The 20,532-nt window shown below is 39.3% G+C and overlaps 1 protein-coding gene across 16 annotated transcripts in view; it reads right to left on the reverse strand.

Moving 5' to 3' along the window:
• Positions 1–20,532, reverse strand: part of LOC307186445 (uncharacterized protein) — a 439,601-nt gene that overhangs the window by 334,722 nt on the left and 84,347 nt on the right. Inside the window, exon 1 of one of the 16 annotated variants that reach the window (XR_013828332.1) lies at positions 18,442–18,850. The exons of the other annotated variants lie outside the window; for them this stretch is intronic. The gene's annotated coding sequence lies outside the window, so the exon portion shown is untranslated. Of the gene's footprint in view, positions 1–18,441; positions 18,851–20,532 lie in introns of those variants that run through there. 16 annotated transcript variants of the gene reach the window in all.

A 20,532-nucleotide genomic window follows, 5' to 3' on the forward strand; every position in this document is an offset into this window, starting at 1 on the left:
AAAACGCTTCCAAATAATCCATGAGTCAAAGGAAAGTTTTAAGAATACCTTAAGCTGAATGAAAACAAAAACACAACATATCAAAATTTGTGGGAGTTAATGCAGTGCTTTGAGGGGGAATTTATACCTTAAAGTACTTATCAAAGAAAAATATCTCAATTAGTAACCTAATACTCCACCTTAAACTCGAAATAGAAGAACAAACTAAACTAATGCAAATAAAGAAAGGAAATAGTAATGATCAGTGGAAATCAATGAACTAGAAGACAAAACAACAGAGAAAATCAATGAGATTAAAAGTATATTCTTTGAAAAGATCAAAAAGATTGGCAAACCCTTCTCAAAATTAACCATAGAGGATCTTAGTAGACTTATAAGTTAAAAATTGAATTAATAATTAAAACTATTCCCACAAAAAAAGTCCAGGGCCAGAAGTCTTTACTTGTGAATTCTATCAAATATGTAATGAAGAAATAATACTAATATTTCATAAACTCTTTCAGGAATTAAAGGAGGAGGAAACACTTCCAGCTCATCCTATGAAACCAACACCAGAGAAGATCTGGTGAGGGAATGTAAATTGGTACAACTGCTATGGAGAACAGTATGGAGGTTCCTTAAAAAACTAAAAATAGAACTACCATATCATCCAGCAATCCTACTCCTGGGCATATATCTGGAGAAAAACATACTTCAAAATGATACGCACCCCAATGTTTATAAGAGCATTATTTACAATAGCTAAGACGTGGAAACAACCTAAATGTCCACTGACAGATGAATGGATAAAGAAGATGTGGTATATATATACAATGGAATACTACTTGGCCATAAAAAAGAATGAAATAATGCCATTTGTGGCAACATGGATGGACCTAGAGATTATCATACTGAGTGAAGTAAGTCAGACAGAGAAAGACAAATAGCATATGATATCACTCATATATGGAATCTAATTAAAAATGATTTAAATGAACTTAGAAAACAGAAACAGACGCACAGATTTTGAAAACAATCTTATGGTTACCATAGGGGAAAGGTGAGGGGGAGGGATAAATTAGGAGGTTGGGATTAACATACACACACTACTGTATATAAAATAGATAACTAACAAGGTCCTACTGTATAGCACAGGAAACTCTGCTCAATATTCTGTAATGACCTATATGGGTAAAGGATCTGAAAAAGAATGAATATATGTATAACTGAATCACCTTGCTGGACACCTGAAACTCACACAACATTGTAAATCAACTATACTCCAATAAAATTCTTTTAAATATGCTAAGTAAAAGAAACCAGATGTGAAAATTACATTTTGCATATGATTCCATTTTTATGAAATGTTCAGAAAATACCAATTTATAGGGACAGGAAGCAGATTAGTGGCTGCCTGGAGCTGGGAGTGGTCCCAAAGACTGACTGCAAACGAACCCAGCAGAGTGTTTTCCAGTGATGGAAATGTCCCAAAGCTGTACTATAAGGATGATGTATTTACCAAAAATCATTGTACTGTACACTTATAATGGGTAATTTTTATTGTATGTCAATATGTCCCATGAAAAATGGGGATAAATTCATGTGACAAGGTTTCAGTCTCTTTCTTATAGGTGGGTTGTGGAGATTCAGAATTTGCTTACACTCCAACTACAAAATTAATTTAAATGGTCAGGAGCATAACTTCAACATAATGGAGAAACAACTGGCAATTGCAATTAGGCAGCATGCTGATAAGACTTTGTTCAATATGCTGATATTGGCTTGTAAACTAGGTTGCCTACACTTACCATAATGTCCTTGGATGAACCAGGTATAACTGACAGCCTATTCTAAGGCTGCCTAGTTTTCTTCTTACCCTAGTAAGGTAAGGTACTGCCTAGTTTTCTTCTTACCTGTAGAACAAGACAACCTAGAACAGCTTCGTTCCTTCCTGAAGTTGCCCTACTGAAAAGGTCACATTAGTTGGTATCTCCCTAATATATCTTACACAGTAACTTGCTGAAAATTACCCAGTTTTCTAAGTAATTCTCAGGCTTGTACAGAAGACTAAGATAAATGTGCATTTCCTTTCCTTTGAAACCCCAAGCAATTTGTCATGCACTCCTGCTTCAGAGTTATAAGAACATCTTCTTTTTGATGTATTCAGAGGTGCTCTTTCTTCATCAAATATACTACAGGTTACCTTGAAATGCATGCTCCTCTGTCCCTCCTCCCTGCTCCTACGGGACAAGGTGAGACCTGCCAGGACTATTCTTTCTCCTTGAAATCTTCAATCCACTTTTTAAAGCAATCCCCAAAGAATTTTATTTCCTGTTCTAGTTTTCTTTTCAGGATCCAGGTATCAAGAGCTTAATAATGATGTGTGCCCATTCTGTAAGTCTGCCCCATGTCACGCATCGCACACAGTTAGAGGTAGGTCTGTGGGTTCTGCAACAGGCAAGGCTCTGCAGGTTAACTCTGAGGGGTTATGAGGCCCAGCTCCAGCCCTGACAGTCATCATGATCTGATGGGGAAGACAAAATGCACATATAGAAAACCACAGAGAATCAAGTTTTTCAGCTGAGTGCCAGCAGAGGGAAGATGGTCAGTGTCTTAAATGATTTCTTGAAAAGGATAACCAAAGACAAAGTTTTGAGTGGAAGTAATTTATCTGGGCAGCAACCCAGGAAGCATACCAGGTCAACAGGGAAGTGTGAGAAAAGGAAAGCACGATGAAAGCTCACCATCACGGATAACTGACTTGCTCCCTCCTGGTTGGGAACTCCGGGAGACATCACAAGTACCACCTCACGCTGGTCACAGTGGCCGTCATCACAAAGTCTACAGACAATAAATGCTGGAGAGGGTGTGGAGAAAAGGAACCCTCCTACACTGCTGGTGAGAATGTAACTTGGTACAGCCACTATGGAGAACAGTGTGGAGGGTCCTTAAACCAAAACTAGAGCTACCGTATCATCCAGCAATCCCACTCCTGGGCATACATCCACAGAAAACCATAATTTGAAAAGATACCTGCACCCCAATGTTTATTGCAGCACTGTATACAATAGCCAGGACATGGAAATAACCTAAATGTCCATCGATGGATGAATGGATAAAGAAGATGTGGTATATATATACATATACACACAATGGAATATTACTCAGCCATAAAATGAATGAAATAATGCCTTTTGCAGCAACATGGATGGACCTAGAGATTGTCATACTGAGTGAAGTAAGTCAGACACAGAAAGACAAATATCATATGATATCACTCATATGTGGAATCTAAAAAAAATGACACAAATAAACTTATTTACAAAACAGAAACAGATTTACAGACTTAGAAAACAAATAGAAAACAAACTTAGAGTTACCAAAGAGGAAAGGTGTCAGGGAGGGATAAATTAGGAATTTGGGGTTAACATACACACACTACTATATATAAGATAGATAACCAAGAAGGATATACGGTATAGCGCAAGGAACTCTACTCAATGCTCTGTAATAACCAGAATCTGAAAAAGAGTGGATATATGTATATGTATAACTGAAATCACTTAGCTGTACACCTGAAACTAACACAACCTCGTAAATCAACTATACCCCAATACAAAATAAAAATTAAGTTTAAAAAAAAGAACCAAGAAAAACAAAAAATACGCAGGCAAAGTTGCCTCACTCACGCCCATCTGTCTTTGGCTGAGGAAGGCGGAAGGTGTTAATTCCACAGCACTTCCAGCCTTCCTTGCACGGAGGGCAAGAGGAAGTCCTCTGTAGAGGGTCAAAGGTGCTGGCAGTAGGACGTCATCTGCAGGAACTGGGAAGGTGAATGCCAGGGGGTTACAGGCAGAGCAACCCTGCAGCAACCAGCAGAGATTCTGTGGGGAATGGCTTTTCAAACCTTCTTAAAGAAGATACTGTGACTTGGTAGGGAAGAATAGAGTTCCCAAGAACATGCAAAGAAAAGGGCATGAGTGTGAACACACCGAGAAGAGGGAAATGGGAGATGGTGACAGCATGGGTTCCAGGAAATGGCCTGTTCCATGGAGCTGTTATTTAAGGCGGAAGGCATCACTTTTAACCTAGGATCTTTGTATCTGCAGGTATTAATCATCTCATTGTACACAGATCTGATTAAACTCTCACTGGACAATGAACAGCTCTTGGCTCAGAAAGTAGCAGACAACGTGAGAAGTTAGAGGGAAATCCTAAATGAAACTCATGTGCTAGAAAGTAAAAACTTGAGCAAGGCTAACATTTAAAATTTTTCATTATACAGCAAAGGAATGAGCAACAATGGCCCTTAAGTCAAGCCAAATGTCTACAAAGTACAAGGCACATAAAGCTTAATCCAAGGGTATATTTGCAGGGTGTCTCAGACAGTGACCTTCAAAGAATCACCTATGACATTTCTTTAAAAACACATATGCCTAAGCCAAATACCGGGATGTTTGGATTTAGAATCTCCTAAGCGTAGATCCTAAGTACCTGTATGTTAAGATCCATAGGTCATCCTAATATGCACCTTGGGTCATGAGCTGCTGGTGGAGAACAGTCCTGTGTTTATGTAGTTGGACTGTGGAGGAAGGCTGGGGAAAGAGGGAGAAGACGGGAGTGCAAATAGAAATGACCTCTGGCCAGTAAATAAAACACCAAAGAGGGAGAAAGAAAAGAGTGTGGCAACACTAAGAGAAAAGAAGTTCCCCACCCGACTCCCATGGTGCAACAAGGGAGCTTCGCACGTGACCTGCTGGCTCTCCATAGCAGGCATGGCTTCCCAAAGCCTAAGTCAACAGTCAAGTTAGAAATGCCCCAGAGACATTTCCCCCGTAGGAAGTGGGTCCAACTACAGCCTGAGTGTTAACCACCCAGGCCACAGAGTTAAGGAAGACTTAGTGGGAGCACATCCCATTTTTTCCTAAGGAAAGCAAACATGACCAGAAAGCAGCAACTTGGGAACACACAGGATAGAGGATTAATCAGCTTTGTGTACCAGCCACTGATTGAATGCTGGGTATTGAGAGCTTTGTTGATTAACAGCTATCATTTATTTCATCCACTAATGTGCAAGTTGGGCACAGCCCAGCAAGGACAACATGTCTCTGCTCAACATGGAATCATCTGAGATAGAGAATCTACTTCCCAGTTGCTTCACTCACAAGTGGCAAGTTGGTCTTGGCCATCAGCTGGGAGTTCAGCCAGAGCTACTGGCCTGGGGACTCAGCTCCTCTTCCTGTAGGCGTCCCCTGGGGGCTGCGTGACCTTCATTACAGCATGACAGCTGGGTTTCAAGGGTGAGTTTTCTAAGAGATTGGGAGCTGTAGTTGACAATCTTTAATGCATGGGCCTGGAAGCTGCTCACTTCCACCATGTTCTATTGGTCAAGCAATTGGACTCTGGGCGATCAAATTAACTACTCCCAATTTGGGGGTAGTTCTCTAAAAGGGGGTGGTAGAATGTGACCTACCAAGGAAGAGGACAGGAGTGTCCTTTTTCTATCTTCCAAGGAATAGGAAGAATAATAGGAATGGGGTAGTAGCGAGAGAATCTTGAAGGTGGTTCCGGCAGAGGACAATCACATATTAAGTGATTGACAGCTGGGTGTAGGGTGAGAGAGAAGAAAGGATAGGCAGTCCAGCATAATTTGTTATGGGTAAGTTAGTCCCCCACTAGATGTGTGTCCAAGAGATGTGACTCCCTGGTACTGTACCACAGGGAGGGCTGAAAACTGGGGGAAGACAAAGATGATTGCTTGCCCATAAATTACCTCATATCCAAAAAGAGGGCTCAGACAGAGGAACTATAGGAAGAACAGAAGGAAGGAAGGAAGGGAGGGAGGGGAAAGAAAGAGAGAAAGAGAGAAAGAGAGAGAGAGAGAGAAAGAAAGAAAGAAAGGAAGGAAGGAAGGAAGGAAGGAGGGATGAAGAAAGAAAGAAGGGAGGGAGGGAGGGAGAGAGGGAAGAGAGAGACAGAGATAAATTTAAAATAAATTAAAAGTTCTAGGGAGTTCCCTGGCAGTCCAGCAGTTAGGATTCAGCATTTTCACTGCCATGTCCTGGGTTCAATACCTGATCAGGGAACTAAGATCTCACAAGCCACACAGTGCAAACAAAAAAAGAAAAAAAATTCTAAATTAAGATAAGATTAAGACAAATTCAGTCATAAAGTTTTAGAATAATCAGAAACATTAAACAAATTTAAAACTTCATGATTCCTAAGTCAAATTCGAAAAGAATCTACAGCACACTGTTCTGTAATTCAGAGAATAACGTGTCAGTGGCCAATGTATCATTAAATTATCGACTAATTACTCTGTGTTCACAGCTCCCACTGTGATACAAAAGCGCCATTTACTTCACATGAAATATAACTGACCTCAGTGAATTCCCATCACTCACGCCTTGTTTTTGGAGGAACTACATCTTTATTGATTCTGATTTTGTAATGCTTTGAAGATAATAAATTGTTTGTAGAGCTAAAACATTTCCTACAGGCCTTATTATTTTTTTAATAACCAAATTACTCCCAATTTCACAGGCTTATTTGTATTCCTGCCTTTTCCCCTTTTTTCTGATTTATTAGCACAGACTGTACATATTTTCCCCTTCAAATACCATAACTCTGCACAATCAACCTGAAAGGACTATGTTCTCATCACTACCATCAGTCATACTCTCAGAACAAAACAAATTAAAACTGTTCCTGTTATAGATGCCATACAAGGAAGGGTAGCAAAGTACAGCAGTGTAACGCATGGAGACACAGCCATTGAAGTCCTATATGAGTCTGCCACCTACTAGAGGGGCCTTGAGAAGTTACCTATCCCCTTGGAGCTCTATTCTCTTTATTGGACTTTGGGGATTAATAATTCCTGTCTTACCTAGTCCACCATCTAGTTATTTAAAAATCACATAATTTTTATGAAGCATGTTACTAAAGTTGTAACATCCCACAGGAAATTGCTGACATACATTTTAGAGTCTAACATGAAAAGAAAGGTGGTGTCTCTGGAGTTGGCTTTGTTGCTGAAACTCATACAGTGGGGTTAATGCTTGAGATTAAGAGCTGGACTATGGAATCAGATAATCTGGGTTCAGATTTCAGCCCCTCCACTCCCTAACATGGTATCTTATGATAAATTTACTAATAAATGTTTTAAGTGTTTTGATAAATGTTTGATAAAAAGATTCTCTGAGACTCTGTGTCTTACCTGTGAAATTGAAACAATAATACCATATGGTCATGATGACTGAATAATAAAATACATGCAGTATTTTTCTATTTCCCAAAGGTAAGAATAATGACAAGGGCAAATGGGTAATGTCAAGAGAATCTTGAAGATGCCTAGCACATAATAATACTTCAATAACTGGTACCAAATATTACTGCTGATAATTCATGTTATAACAAAAAAAATCTGTTCTTCTCCCTTCATTTCAGCCATGATCAAGTAAGACTTATTCCTGGGATGCAAGGATACTTCAAGATATGTAAATCAATCAATGTGATACATCACATTAAAAAAATGAAGGGTAGGAGTCCAGAGAACCAGTCAAGCAGCCACTGGTCCTCTAGATCTAGCGCCACCTCCCTGAGGGACCCCTGGTGATGAAAATGCCAGGAAAGATTTAAAGATATTACCAGCCTTTCCAACCAAAACTCTACAGGAGCACCCCTCCCTTGCCTACTGTGAGGACAGGGTCATTGAGCATTATTTGAAAATCAAAGGTCTGACTCAGGGTCAACCTGAGGTTCAGTATATGAAAATAGTAGAAGCTCTACCGACCTATGGAGTCCATTATTCTGCAGTAAAGGATAAACAAGGACTTCCTTGGTGGCTTGGAATCAGCTATAAAGGAATTGGCCAGTATGATTTGCAAGATAAGGTGAAACCTCAGAAAGAGGCAAAACAGATCCGTGAAACTTGCACAAGCCTCTTAGATAGCCTCATCCACCAGAGGGCAGACAGCAAAAGCAAGAAGAACTACAGTCCTGCAGCCCGTGGAAGAAAAACCACATTCACAGAAAGATAGACAAGATGAAAAGGAAGAGGGCTATGTACCGGATGAAGGGACAAGATAAAACCCCAGGAAAACAACTAAATGAAGTGGAGATAGGCAACCTTCCAGAAAAAGAATTCAGAATAATGACAGTGAAGATGATCCAGGAACTCAGAAAAAGAATGGAAGCAAACATTGAGAAAATGCAAGAAATGTTTAACAAAGACCTAGAAGAATTAAAGAACAAACAAACAGAGATGAACAATACAATAACTGAAATGAAAACTACACTAGAAGGAATCAATAGCAGAATAACTGAGGCAGAAGAACGGATAACTGACCTGGAAGACAGAATGGTGGAATTCACTGCTGCAGAACACAATAAAGAAAAAAGAATGAAAAGAAATGAAGACAGCCTAAGATACCTCTGGAACAACATTAAACCAACAACATTCGTGTTACAGGGGTCCCAGGAGGAGAAGAGAGAGAGAAAGGACCAGAGAAAATATTTGAAGAGATTATAGTCAAAAACTTCCCTAACATGGGAAAGGAAATAGCCACCCAAGTCCAGGAAGCACAGAGAGTCCCATGCAGGACAAACCCAAGGAGAAACACGCCGAGACACATAGTAATCAAACTGACAAAAATTAAAGACAAAGAAAAATTAATGAAAGCAACAAGGGAAAAAACAACAAATAATATACAAGAGAACTCCCATAAGGTTAACAGCTGATTTCTCAGCAGAAACTCTACAAGGCCAGAAGGGAGTGGCATGATATACTTAAAGTGATGAAAGGGAAGAACCTACAACCAAGATTACTCTACCCGGCAAGGATCTCATTCAGATTCATGGAAAAATCAAAAGCTTTAGAGATAAGCAAAAGCTAAGAGAATTCAGCACTACAAAACCAGCTCTACAACAAATGCTAAAGGAACTTCTCTAAGTGGGAAACAGAAGAGAAGAAAAGGACCTACAAAAACAAACCCAAAACAATTAAGAAAATGGTCAAAGGAACATACATATCAATAATTACCTTAAATGTGAATGGATTAAATGCTCCAACCAAAAGACACAGGCTTGCTGAATGGATACAAAAACAAGACCCATATATATGCTGTCTGCAAGAGACCCACTTCAGACCTAGGGACACATACAGACTGAAAGTGAGGGGACGGAAAAAGATATTCCATGCAAATGGAAATCAAAAGAAAGCTGGAGTAGCAATACTCATACCAGATAAAATAGACTTTAAAATGAAGAATGTTATAAGACACAAGGAAGGACACTACCTAAGGATCAACGGATCAATCCAAGAAGAAGATATAACAATTATAAATATATACACATCCAACACAGGAGCACCTCAATACATAAGGCAACTGCTAACAGCTCTAAAAGAGGAAATCGACAGTAACACAATAATAGTGGGGGACTTCAACACCTCACTTACACCAATGGACAGATCATCCAAAATGAAAATAAAGAAACAGAAGCTTTAAATGACACAACAGACCAGATAGATTTGACATTTATAGGATATTCCATCAAAAAAGAGCAGATTACACTTTCTTCTCAAGTGCGCACGCAACATTCTCCAGGATAGATCACATCTTGGGACACAAATCAAGCCTCAGTAGATTTAAGAAAATTGAAATCATATCGAGCATCTTTTCTGACCACAACGCTATGAGATTACAAATGAATTACAGGAAGAGAAACGTAAAAAACACAAACACATGGAGGCTAAATAATACGTTACTAAATAACCAAGAGATCACTGAAGAAATCAAAAAATACTTAGAGACAAATGACAATGAAAACACGATGATCCAAAACCTATAGGATGCAGCAAAACCAGTTCTAAGAGGGAAGTTTATAGCTATACAAGCCTACCTCAAGAAACAAGAAAAATCTCAAATAAACCATCTAACATTACACCTAAAGGAACTAGAGAAAGAAGAACAAACAATACCCAAAGTTAGCAGAAGGAAAGAAATCATCAAGATCAGAGCAGAAATAAATGAAATAGAAACAAAGAAAACAATAGCAAAAATGAATAAAACTAAAAGCTGATTCTTTGAGAAGATAAGCAAAATTGATAAACCATTAGCCAGACTCATCAAGAAAAAGAGGGAGAGGACTCAAATCAATAAAATTAGAAATGAAAAAGAAGTTACAACAGACACCACAGAAATATAAAGCATCCCAAGAGATTACTACAAGCAACTCTATGCCAATAAAATGGACAACCTGGAAGAAATGGACAAATTCTTAGAAAGGTATAATCTTCCAAGACTGAACCAGGAAGAAATAGAAAATATGAACAGACAAATCACAGGTAATGAAATTGAAACTGTGATTAAAAATCTTCCAACAAACAAAAGTCCAGGACCAGATGGCTTCACAGGTGAATTCTATCAAACATTTAGAGAAGAGCTAACACCCGTCCTTCTCAAAGTCTTCCAAAAAATTACAGAGGGAGGAACACTCCCAAACTCATTCTATGAAGGCACCATCACCCTGATACCAAAACCAAAGATACTACAAAAAAAGAAAAGTGCAGACCAATATCAGTCATGAATATAGATGTAAAACTCCTCAACCAAATACCAGAAAACAGAATCCAAGAACACATTAAAAGGATCATACACCATGATCAAGTGGAATTTATACCAGGGAGGCAAGGATTCTTCAATATATGCAAATCAATCAATGTGATACACCATATTAACAAATTGAAGAAAAACCATATGATCATCTCAATAGATGCAGAAAAAGCTTTTGACAAAATTCAACACCCATTTATGATAAAAAAAAACTCTCCAGAAAGTGGGCATAGAGGGAACCTACCTCAAAATAATAAAGGCCATATAAGACAAACCCACAGCAAACATCATTCTCAATGGTGAAAAACTGAAAGCGTTTCCTCTAAGATCAGGAATAAGACAAGGATGTCCACTTTCGCCACTATTATTCAACATAGTTTTGAAAGTCCTAGCCATGGCAATCAGAGAAGAAAAAGAAATAAAACGAATACAAATTGGAAAAGAAGAAGTAAAACTGTCACTGTTTGCAGATGACATGATACTATACATAGAGAATCCTAAAGATGCCACCAGAAAACTACTTCAGCTAATCAATGAATTTAGTAAATTTTCAGGATACAAAATTAATGCACAGATATCTCTTGCATTCCTATACACTAATGATGAAAAATCGGAAAGAGAAATTAAAGAAACACTCCCATTTACCACTGCAACAAAAAGAATAAAATACCTAGGAATAAACCTACCTAGGGAGACAAAAGACCTGTAGGCAGAAAACTATAAGACACTGATGAAAGAAATTAAAGATGATACCAACAGATGGAGAGATATGCCATGTTCTTGGATTGGAAAAATCAATATTGTGAAAATGTCTATACTACCCAAAGCAATCTACAGATTCAGTGCAATCCCTATCAAATTACCAATGGTATTTTTTACAGAACTAGAAAAAAAATTTTTTTAATTTGTTTGGAGACACAAAAGACACCGAATAGCCAAAGCAGTCTTGAGGGTAAAAAAACGGAACTGGAGGAATCAGAGTCCCTGACTTCAGACTATACTACAAAGCTACAGTAATCAAGACAATATGGTACTGGCACAAAAACAGAAACACAGATCAATGGAACAAGATAGAAAGCCCAGAGATAAATCCACGCACCTATGGTCAACTAATCTATGACAAAGGAGGCACGGATATGCAATGGAGAAAAGACAGTCTCTTCAATAAGTGGTGCTGGGAAAACTGGACAGCTAGATGTAAAAGAATGAAATCAGAACACTCCCTAACACCATACACAAAAATAAACTCAAAATGGATTAGGGACCTAAATATAAGACTGGACACTATAAAACTCTTAGAGGAAAACACAGGAAGAACACTGTTTGACATAAATCACAGCAAGATCTTTTTTGATCCACCTCCTAGAGTAATGGAAGTAAAACCAAAAATAAACAAATGGGACCTAATGAAACTTAAAAGCTTTTGCAAAGCAAAGGAAACCCTTGTCTTAAACAAGACAATCCTCAGAATGGGAGAAAATATTTGCAAACAAATCAACAAAGGATTAATCTCCAAAATATATAAACAGCTCATGCAGCTCAATATTAAAAAAAACAAACAACCCAATCAATAAATGGGCAGCAGACCTAAATAGACATTTCTCCAAAGAAGACATACAGATGGCCAAGAAGCACATGAAAAGCTGCTCAATGTCACTAATTATTAGAGAAATGCAAATCAAAACTACAATGAGGTATCATCTCACAGCAGTTAGAATGGGCATCATCAGAAAATCTACAAACAACAAATGCTGGAGAGGGTGTGGAGAAAAGGGAACCCTCTTGCACTGTTGGTAGGAATGTAAATTGATACAGTCACTATGGAGAACGGTACAGAGGTTCCTTAAAAAACTAAAAATTGAATTACCATATGACCCAGCAATCCCACTACTGGGCCTATAACTACAGAAAACCATAATTCAAAAAGACACATGCACCCCAATGTTCACTGCAGCACTATTTACAATAGCCAGGTCACGGAAGCAAGGCCCACCAACAGACGAATGGATAAAGAAGATGTGGTACATTTACACAATGGAATATTACTCAGCCATAAAAGGGAACGAAATTGGGTCATTTGTTGAGACGTGAATGGATCTAGAGACTGTCTTACAGAGTGAAGTTAAGTCAGAAAGAGAAAAACAAAATCGCATATTAACGCACGTATGTGGAACCTAGAAAAATGGTACAGATGAACCGGTTTGCAGGGCAGAAGTTGAGACACAGATGTAGAGTACAAACGTATGGACACCAAGGGGGGAAAGCCGCAGGGGAGTGGGGATGGTGGTGTGATGAATTGGGTGATTGGGATTGACATGTATACACTGATGTGTATAAAATTGATGACTAGTAAGAACCTGCTGTATAAAAATATAAATTAAATTTTAAAAAACAACATATCCACTATCTGGCTTGTGGGTACTAACAGTATATTCATCAAGTGTAACTTTTTTAAAATGAAGAAAGAATAAATCAAAAAAAAGAAAACAGAAAATTTAAAAATGTAGGGTAAAAATCATATGATCATCTCAATGGATGCAGAAAAAAACATTTGACAAAATTCAATGTTCTTATATGTTAAAAAACTATCAACAAATTGGGTATAGAAGGAATATACTTCAACATAATAAAGACCATGTATGAGAAGCCCACAACTAACATTGTCCTCAATGGTGAAAAGCTGAAAGCTTTTCCTCTAAGATCATGAAAAAGACGCACACTCTCGCTACTTTAATTCAACATAGTACTGGAAGTCCTAGGCAGCACAATTAAGCAAGAAAAAGAAATAAAACACATCTAAACTGGAAAGAAAGAAGTTAAATTGTCTCTGTTTGCAGATGACATGATATTAAATATAGAAAACTCTAAAGGCTCCATAAAAAACTGTCAGAACTACACAATGAATTCAGTAACATGGCAGGACACAAAACCAATATGTAAAACTCAGTTGCATTTATATAAACTAATAACAAACTATCAAAAATAGAAATTAAGAAAATAATCCAATTTACAATAGCATCAAAAAAAAGTACTTAAGAATAAATTTAATCAAGGAGGTAAAAGATCTATACACTGAAAACTATAAAACATTGATGAAAGAAATTAAAGAAGACAAAAATAAATGGAAAGATATCAATGTTCATGGATTGAAAGAATTAATGTTGTTAAAACACCCATACTACTCAAAGCAATCTACACAGTCAGTGCAATCCCTACCAAAATTCCCACCGCATTTTTCAAATAAATAGAAAAAAAATCTTAAAATTCATATGGAACCACAAAACACCCTGAATAGCCAAAGTAATCTTGAAAAAGAAGAACAAACCTGGAAGCATCATACTTCCTGATTACAAAGTTATATAGGCATACCTTGTCTTTTTGTGCTTTGCTCTATTGTGTTTCACAGACTGACTGTGTTTTTCATAAACTGAAAGTTTGGTGGCAACCCTGCATTGAGCACATCTATTCAAGCGATTTTTCCAACAATATTTGCTCCCTTCATGTCTCTGTCACATTTTGGTAATTCTTGCAATATTTCAAACTTTTTCATTAATAATATATTTGTCATGGTGGTCTGTGATCAGTGACCTTTGACTTTACTACTGTAATTGTTTTGCTGTGCCATGAACTACACCCACGTAAGATGGCAAACTTAATGGATAAATGTTATATGTGTTCTGACTACTCTATCCACCAGCCATTCCCTCATCTCTCTCTGTCATCTCAGGCATCCCTATTCCCTGGGACACAACAATATTGAAATTAGGCCAGTTAGTAATCCTACAATGGCTTCTAAGTGTTCAAATGAAAGGAAGAGTCGCATATCTCTCACTTTAAATCAAAAGCTAGAAATAATTAAGTTTAGTGAGGAGATAGGCTGAAAGATAGGTCTCTTGTACCAAACAGCCAAATTGTAAATTCAAAGTAAAAGTGCTTGAAGGAAATTAAAAGTGCTACTCCAGTGAACATGAATAAGAAAGTGAAATAACCTTATTGCTGAGGTGGAGTACATTTTAGTGGTCTAGATAGAAGATCAAACCAGCCACAACATTCCCTTAACCCAAAGCCTAATCCAGAGCAAGGACCTAACTCTCTTCAACTCTTTGAAGACAAAGAAAGTCGTGGAAACTGTAGAAGAAAAGTTTGAAAGTAGCAGAGGTTGGTTCATGAGGTTTAGGGAAGGAAGCAATCTCTATAGTATAAAAGTGCAAGGTGAAGCAGCAAGTGCTGATGTAGAATCTGCAGCAAGTTATCCAGAAGATCTAGCCAAGATAATTCATGAAGATGGCTACACTAAAGAACGGATTGTTAATGTAGATATCATAACCTTCTACTGGAAGCAGATGTCATCTAGGACTTTTACAGCTAGAGAGGAGAAGTCAATGCCTGGCTTCAAAGTATCAAAGGACAGGCTGACTCTCTTGTTAGGGGCTAATGCAGCTGGTGACTTTAAGCTGAAGCCAATGCTCATTTACCATCTGCAAGTCTAAGGGCCCTTAAGAGTGATGCTAAATCTACTCCGTGTTCTACAGATGGAACAACAAAGCCTGGATGACAGCACATCTGTTTACAACATGGTTTACTAAATATTTTAAGCCCATTGCTGAGGCTACTGCTCAGAAGAAAAGATTCCTTTCAAAACTTGACTGTTCACTGACAATGCTGGTCTTGTAAGAGCTCTGAGGGAGATGTACAATGAAATTCATGTGGTTTTCATGCCTGCTAACACAACATCCATTCTGCAGCCCATGGATCAAGGAGTAATTTTGACTTTAAAGTCTTATTTAAGAAATACATTTCATAAGGCTTTATCTGTTATAGATAGTGATTCCTCTGATAGATCTGGACTAAGTCAATTGAAAACCTTCTGGAAAGATTCACTATTCTAGATGCTGTTAAGAACATTCATAATTCACAGGAAGAGGTCAGAATATCAACATTAACAGGAGTTTTGAAGAAGTTGATTCCAACCCTCATGGATGACTTTGAGGGGTTCAAAACTTCAGTGAAGGAAGTAATTGTAGATGTGGTGAAAACAGCAAACAAATTAGAATTAGAAGTGGGGCCCGAAGATGTGCCTGAATTGCTGCAATCTCATGATAAAATGTTAACAGATGAAGATTTACTTCTTACGGATGAGCAAAGGAAGTGGTTTCATGAGATGGAATCTACTCCTGGTGAAGATGCTGTGAAGATTGTTGAAATGACAACAAAGAATTTAGAATACTACATAAACTTAGTTGCTAAAGCAGGGGCAAGATTTGAGAAGACTGACTCCAATTTTGAAATAAATTCTACTGTGGATAAAATGCTATCAAACAGCATTGCGGGCTACAGAGAAATTCTTGAAAGGAAGACTCAATCAATGCAGCAAACTTCACTGCTGTCTTATTTTAAGAACTTGCCACGCCCACCCCCAACCTTCAGCAACCATGACCCTGGTCAGTCAGCAGCCATCAACACAGAGGCGAGACCCTCCACCAGTAAAGAGGTTAGGACTCACTGAAGGCTCGGGTGATGTTTAGCATTTTTTAGCAATAAAGAATTTTTAATTAGGGTATATACATTTTTTAGACATAATGCTACTGCACACTTAATAGACCACAGCATAGTGTAAACACAGCTTTAATATGCACTAGAAAACCAAAAAACTCCTGTGAATTGCAATATTGTGATACTTGCTTTATTGTGTTGGTCTGGATCGGAACCCTAATACCTCCAAAGTATGACTTTAGTAATCAAAACAGTACGGAATTGGCACAAAAACAGACATAGATCAATGCAACAGAGTCAAGAGCCCAGAAATAAACCCATGCGTATGCGATCAATTAATTTTTTATAGAGGAGCCAAGAATACACAATGGGAAAAGAATAGTCTCTTCAATAAATAATGTTGGAGAAAACCAATTTCCAATGCAAAAGAATAAAACTGGACCTCTATCCTACACCATACACAAAAATCAACTCAAAATGCATTAAAGGCTTGAACATAAGACCTGAAACCATAAAACTCCTAGAAGAAAACATAGGGGAAAAAACTCCTTGACATTGGACTTGGCAATATTTTTTTTATTTGACACTAAAAGTGAAGGAATAAAAACAAAACTAAACCAGTAGGACTACATTAAACTTAAAAGCTTCTGCAAAGCAAACAGCAGCAAAATGAAAAGGTAATCTGTGAGACGGGAGAAAATATTTGCAAACCACATATCCGATACGGAGTTAATATCTGAAAAATGCAAGGAACTAGTATAATGCAATAGCAAAAAAACAAATAATTCAATTAAAAAATGGGCAAAAAACCTGAACATTTTTCCAAAGAAGACATACAAATGGCCAACAGGTACATAAAAAGATGCTCAACATCCTTATCATCAGGGAAATGCAAATCAAAACCACAGTGAGATTCACCTCACACCTGTCAGAATGGCTCTCATCAAAATGAAATAACAAGTGCTTGTGAGATGTGGAGAAAAGGGAACCCTCGTGCACTGTTGGTGGGGATGTAAATTGGTGCAGCCACTATGGAAAACAGCACGGAGGATCCTCAAAAAATTAAAACTAGAACTACCGTATGATTCAGTAATCCCACTTCTGAGTTTATATCCAAAGGAAATAAAATCACTATCTTAAAAAAAATCTGCACTCCCCTGTTCATTGTGGCATTACTCACAATAACCAAGGTAGGGAAACAACCTAAGTGTCTGTTGATGGACGAATAAATAAAGAAAATGTAGTGTGTGTGTGTCCGTGGATGGATAGATAGATGATAGATAGGTAAATAGATAGATGATTGTATACTATTTATATAATATGGAATATTATACATAATAGACTAATAAAGAATAGTAAATGCGATATATCTGTAGTGATAATCTACAACGGATAAAATATATATATATATGCGGAATATTATTCAGGCTTTAAAATGAAGGGAAACCTGCCATTTGTGATATGGATGAACTTGGAAGGTATTATGGTACATGGAATAAACCAGATAGAGACAAGCAAATACTACATGATGTCACTTATATTGTTATTGAACTTAAGTCCGTGTGCCCCATGCACAGTGAGGCCAAACAATACCAAAACGTCCGCGTTTGCAGCAGAGAAAGGTTTATTACAGGGCCATGCAAGGAGACGTCTGGTTCCTGCCTTAAAAAACCCTGAACTCCCTGAAAGCTTTCAGCAAAGCCCTTTTACAGGAAAGGTGAGGGAGGGGCATGGTTAGTTGTTGCAAACTTCTTGGCGTCAGATCTTTTGTTCTTGAGGTCAGGTCACGGTCAGGTCACAAGGTTCCTGTAAATCTCCACCAAAACAATGATTATTCTCTGTTCTGACGGAAAGGGCACTTTCACCCTCCCAGGCCCAGGCTCTGGGTAAGAGGAAGGGGTCCCAGTCTGGCCAGTTACCCTGCCCGGGAGCGTCTGTCCAGCAGCCAGTCTGGGTCCTCCCGCCAGTGCCCAGGCTGGGCTAAAGAGGCAGATCTCAGCTGGCGGCGCCCTCAGGGCCAGGTCCCCAGGGCCTGCCCAGCTGTTGTCACTGAGGGAGCCAGGCGCCCAGGACCCCGCCAGCCCTCAGGCTTTTCCTTTAAACTGGAGAGAATCATTTGTATCGGATCAACAGGAGTACCTGCTGTAGCAAACACCCATCAGGTGAATTCCCAGCTCACGACAACTGCCCTCCTTTGAGGGCAGCCCCATCACAGAGGTGGACCTTAAGTAACGATGTGCAGTGTCCTGGCAACTTAACCCTGACCCCCGGCCACCTCCTCGAGGGGAGACAACTGACCTAAGCTGGACCCAGTTTTGAAATGAATGGAAAGACTGAAGGTGGTGGAAGCTGGTACCTGAATGGCCGTGTCCGTACACGCCAGGTGCTGAGGCCTCCGTGGACCGAGGAACCCGCGGAGACCGCCGCCATTAGGTCACCGAGCGGGAGAGGTTCGCGCTGCTCCCAGGCCTGGGTCCGGCCAGCATGCGGCCGCGGCGAGGGCTCTGGGGCTCCGCGGGACACAGCCCCCAGCCTGTCCCCGGTACCCCAGCTCACCAGAGGGCCCGGAGAGCCCAGGGAGAAGGGTGCACACGCCTCTGCCCACGTTCTCTGCCGCGAGGCCCCCTGGGAGCCTGACTGTGGGCGGAGCGGGGCCCCTAACCGCGCTCAGGGTCTCGCGATAACGGCTTTGCGTTATCGGGTATCAGCTTTTCGTATCGCGATCACGGCTGTGCACTTTTCTAAAACTGCAAAGTACACGAATGCCGGTAAACAGTAAAATGGATACAGAAAACGTGGCACATTCCCCAAACTGGTTACTGTAGAGCAAGGAGACTGAACTAACTGCCACTGCATACGACAGCACGAATGCATTTCACAACTTAATGTTGAGGGAAATTCCAGAAACAAAAGGAAATACACAGTATGATTCCATTCCTATAAAGTTCAAAACTAGGCTCAAGTAGCCTACGGTGTTATAAATCAGTTAACTTGAAAGTGGATGGCGGCGAGAGCTGCCGTGACATGGGCTTGGGGAGTGCTCCAGGGTTCAATTTCTCGATAATGAGTGGGTTCATATTCAGAAAAATCATCAAGCTGTACACATGACTTGTGCACTTTTCTAAAAGGATGTTCCATTTCAATTACGTTTGAAATAACAAATGAGGACATTTTAAGAGCTGGCTTTTTCAGGAAAGGTGATGAAATGAAGCTCTATCACAGAGGCGCCCATCTCTAATACCAACAAATTTAACAACAGGCAATAGAACCCAGACTCCTCCAAAAAATTCACCAGCAGAAATCCAAAAAAAAAAGGGGGGGTGGTGTCACAATTTAATGTCACAAAATTCTAAAGGGGAAATAGCTGCGAGCTGAATTTGGAGAATAATCTGAATATGCATCCTCAAGCGGTGGTGTGGTTGTTTAATAAAATGATCAGGAGACCAGAACTTGTTTTTCCTATGTATGGTTCTTCCCATCTCCCAAACTGCAAAGCCACAGAAAAGTGGTGGAGACACAATTCCAAGCTCCAAAAATCTATTTCAGGAAAAATAAGTAAGTAGATGTGTGGTTAAAAAAAAATAAAGTCAAAGACTCACAGACTTCAAAAACAAACTTATGGGGCTCCCCTGGGGGCGCAGTGGTTGAGAGTCCACCTGCCGATGCAGGGGACGCGGGTTCGTGCCCCAGTCCGGGAAGATCCCACATGCCACGGAGCGGCTGGGCCCGTGAGCCATGGCCGTTAAGCCTGCGCGTTCGGAGCCTGTGCTCCGCAATGGGAGAGGCCACAACAGTGAGAGGCCCGCGTACCGCAAAAAGAACAAAAAACAACAACAACAACAACAAAAAACTTATGGTTACCAAAGGGGAAAGGTGGAGGGAGGGATAAATTAGGAGTTTGGGATTAGCAGATACACACTACTATATATAAAATAAATAATCAACAAGGACCTACTGGGAAAAGAATCTGAAAAAGAATGGATGTATGTATATGTATGACTGAATCCCTTTGCTGTACACCTGAAACCAAAACAACATTGTAAATCAACTATACTCTCATATAAAATAAAAATTAAATTAAAAGATAAAGTCAAGAAGAATCCATTAGTACTATATCTGAGTAAAGAGAAACTCTGGTCAGGGTTGCACACACTAAATAGGAGGTTGACAAATCATCAGAATCTTATCAACAGACTAGAAACAGGAAAAAAGTAAAAGTAAGAGGAAAGAAGGAATGAAGAAATGGAAAGAATGAAAAAGGGGAAGAGAGAGAGAGTGGAAGGAAGGGAAGGAGGGAGGAGGGAAGAGAAGGAGAAGGGGAGAAAGGGAAGGAGGAAAGGAGGGAGGGAGGAAAGAAAGGTATGGAGTTCCAAGTCCAGAACCTCTAGCTGATGCACAGCACCTTTACCTGATATCCAGATGTGACACCTCTTGATCCAGAGACCCA

Source organism: Stenella coeruleoalba, assembly GCF_951394435.1.
Source record: "Stenella coeruleoalba genome assembly, chromosome: 5".
NCBI classification, from domain to species: domain Eukaryota; kingdom Metazoa; phylum Chordata; class Mammalia; order Artiodactyla; family Delphinidae; genus Stenella; species Stenella coeruleoalba.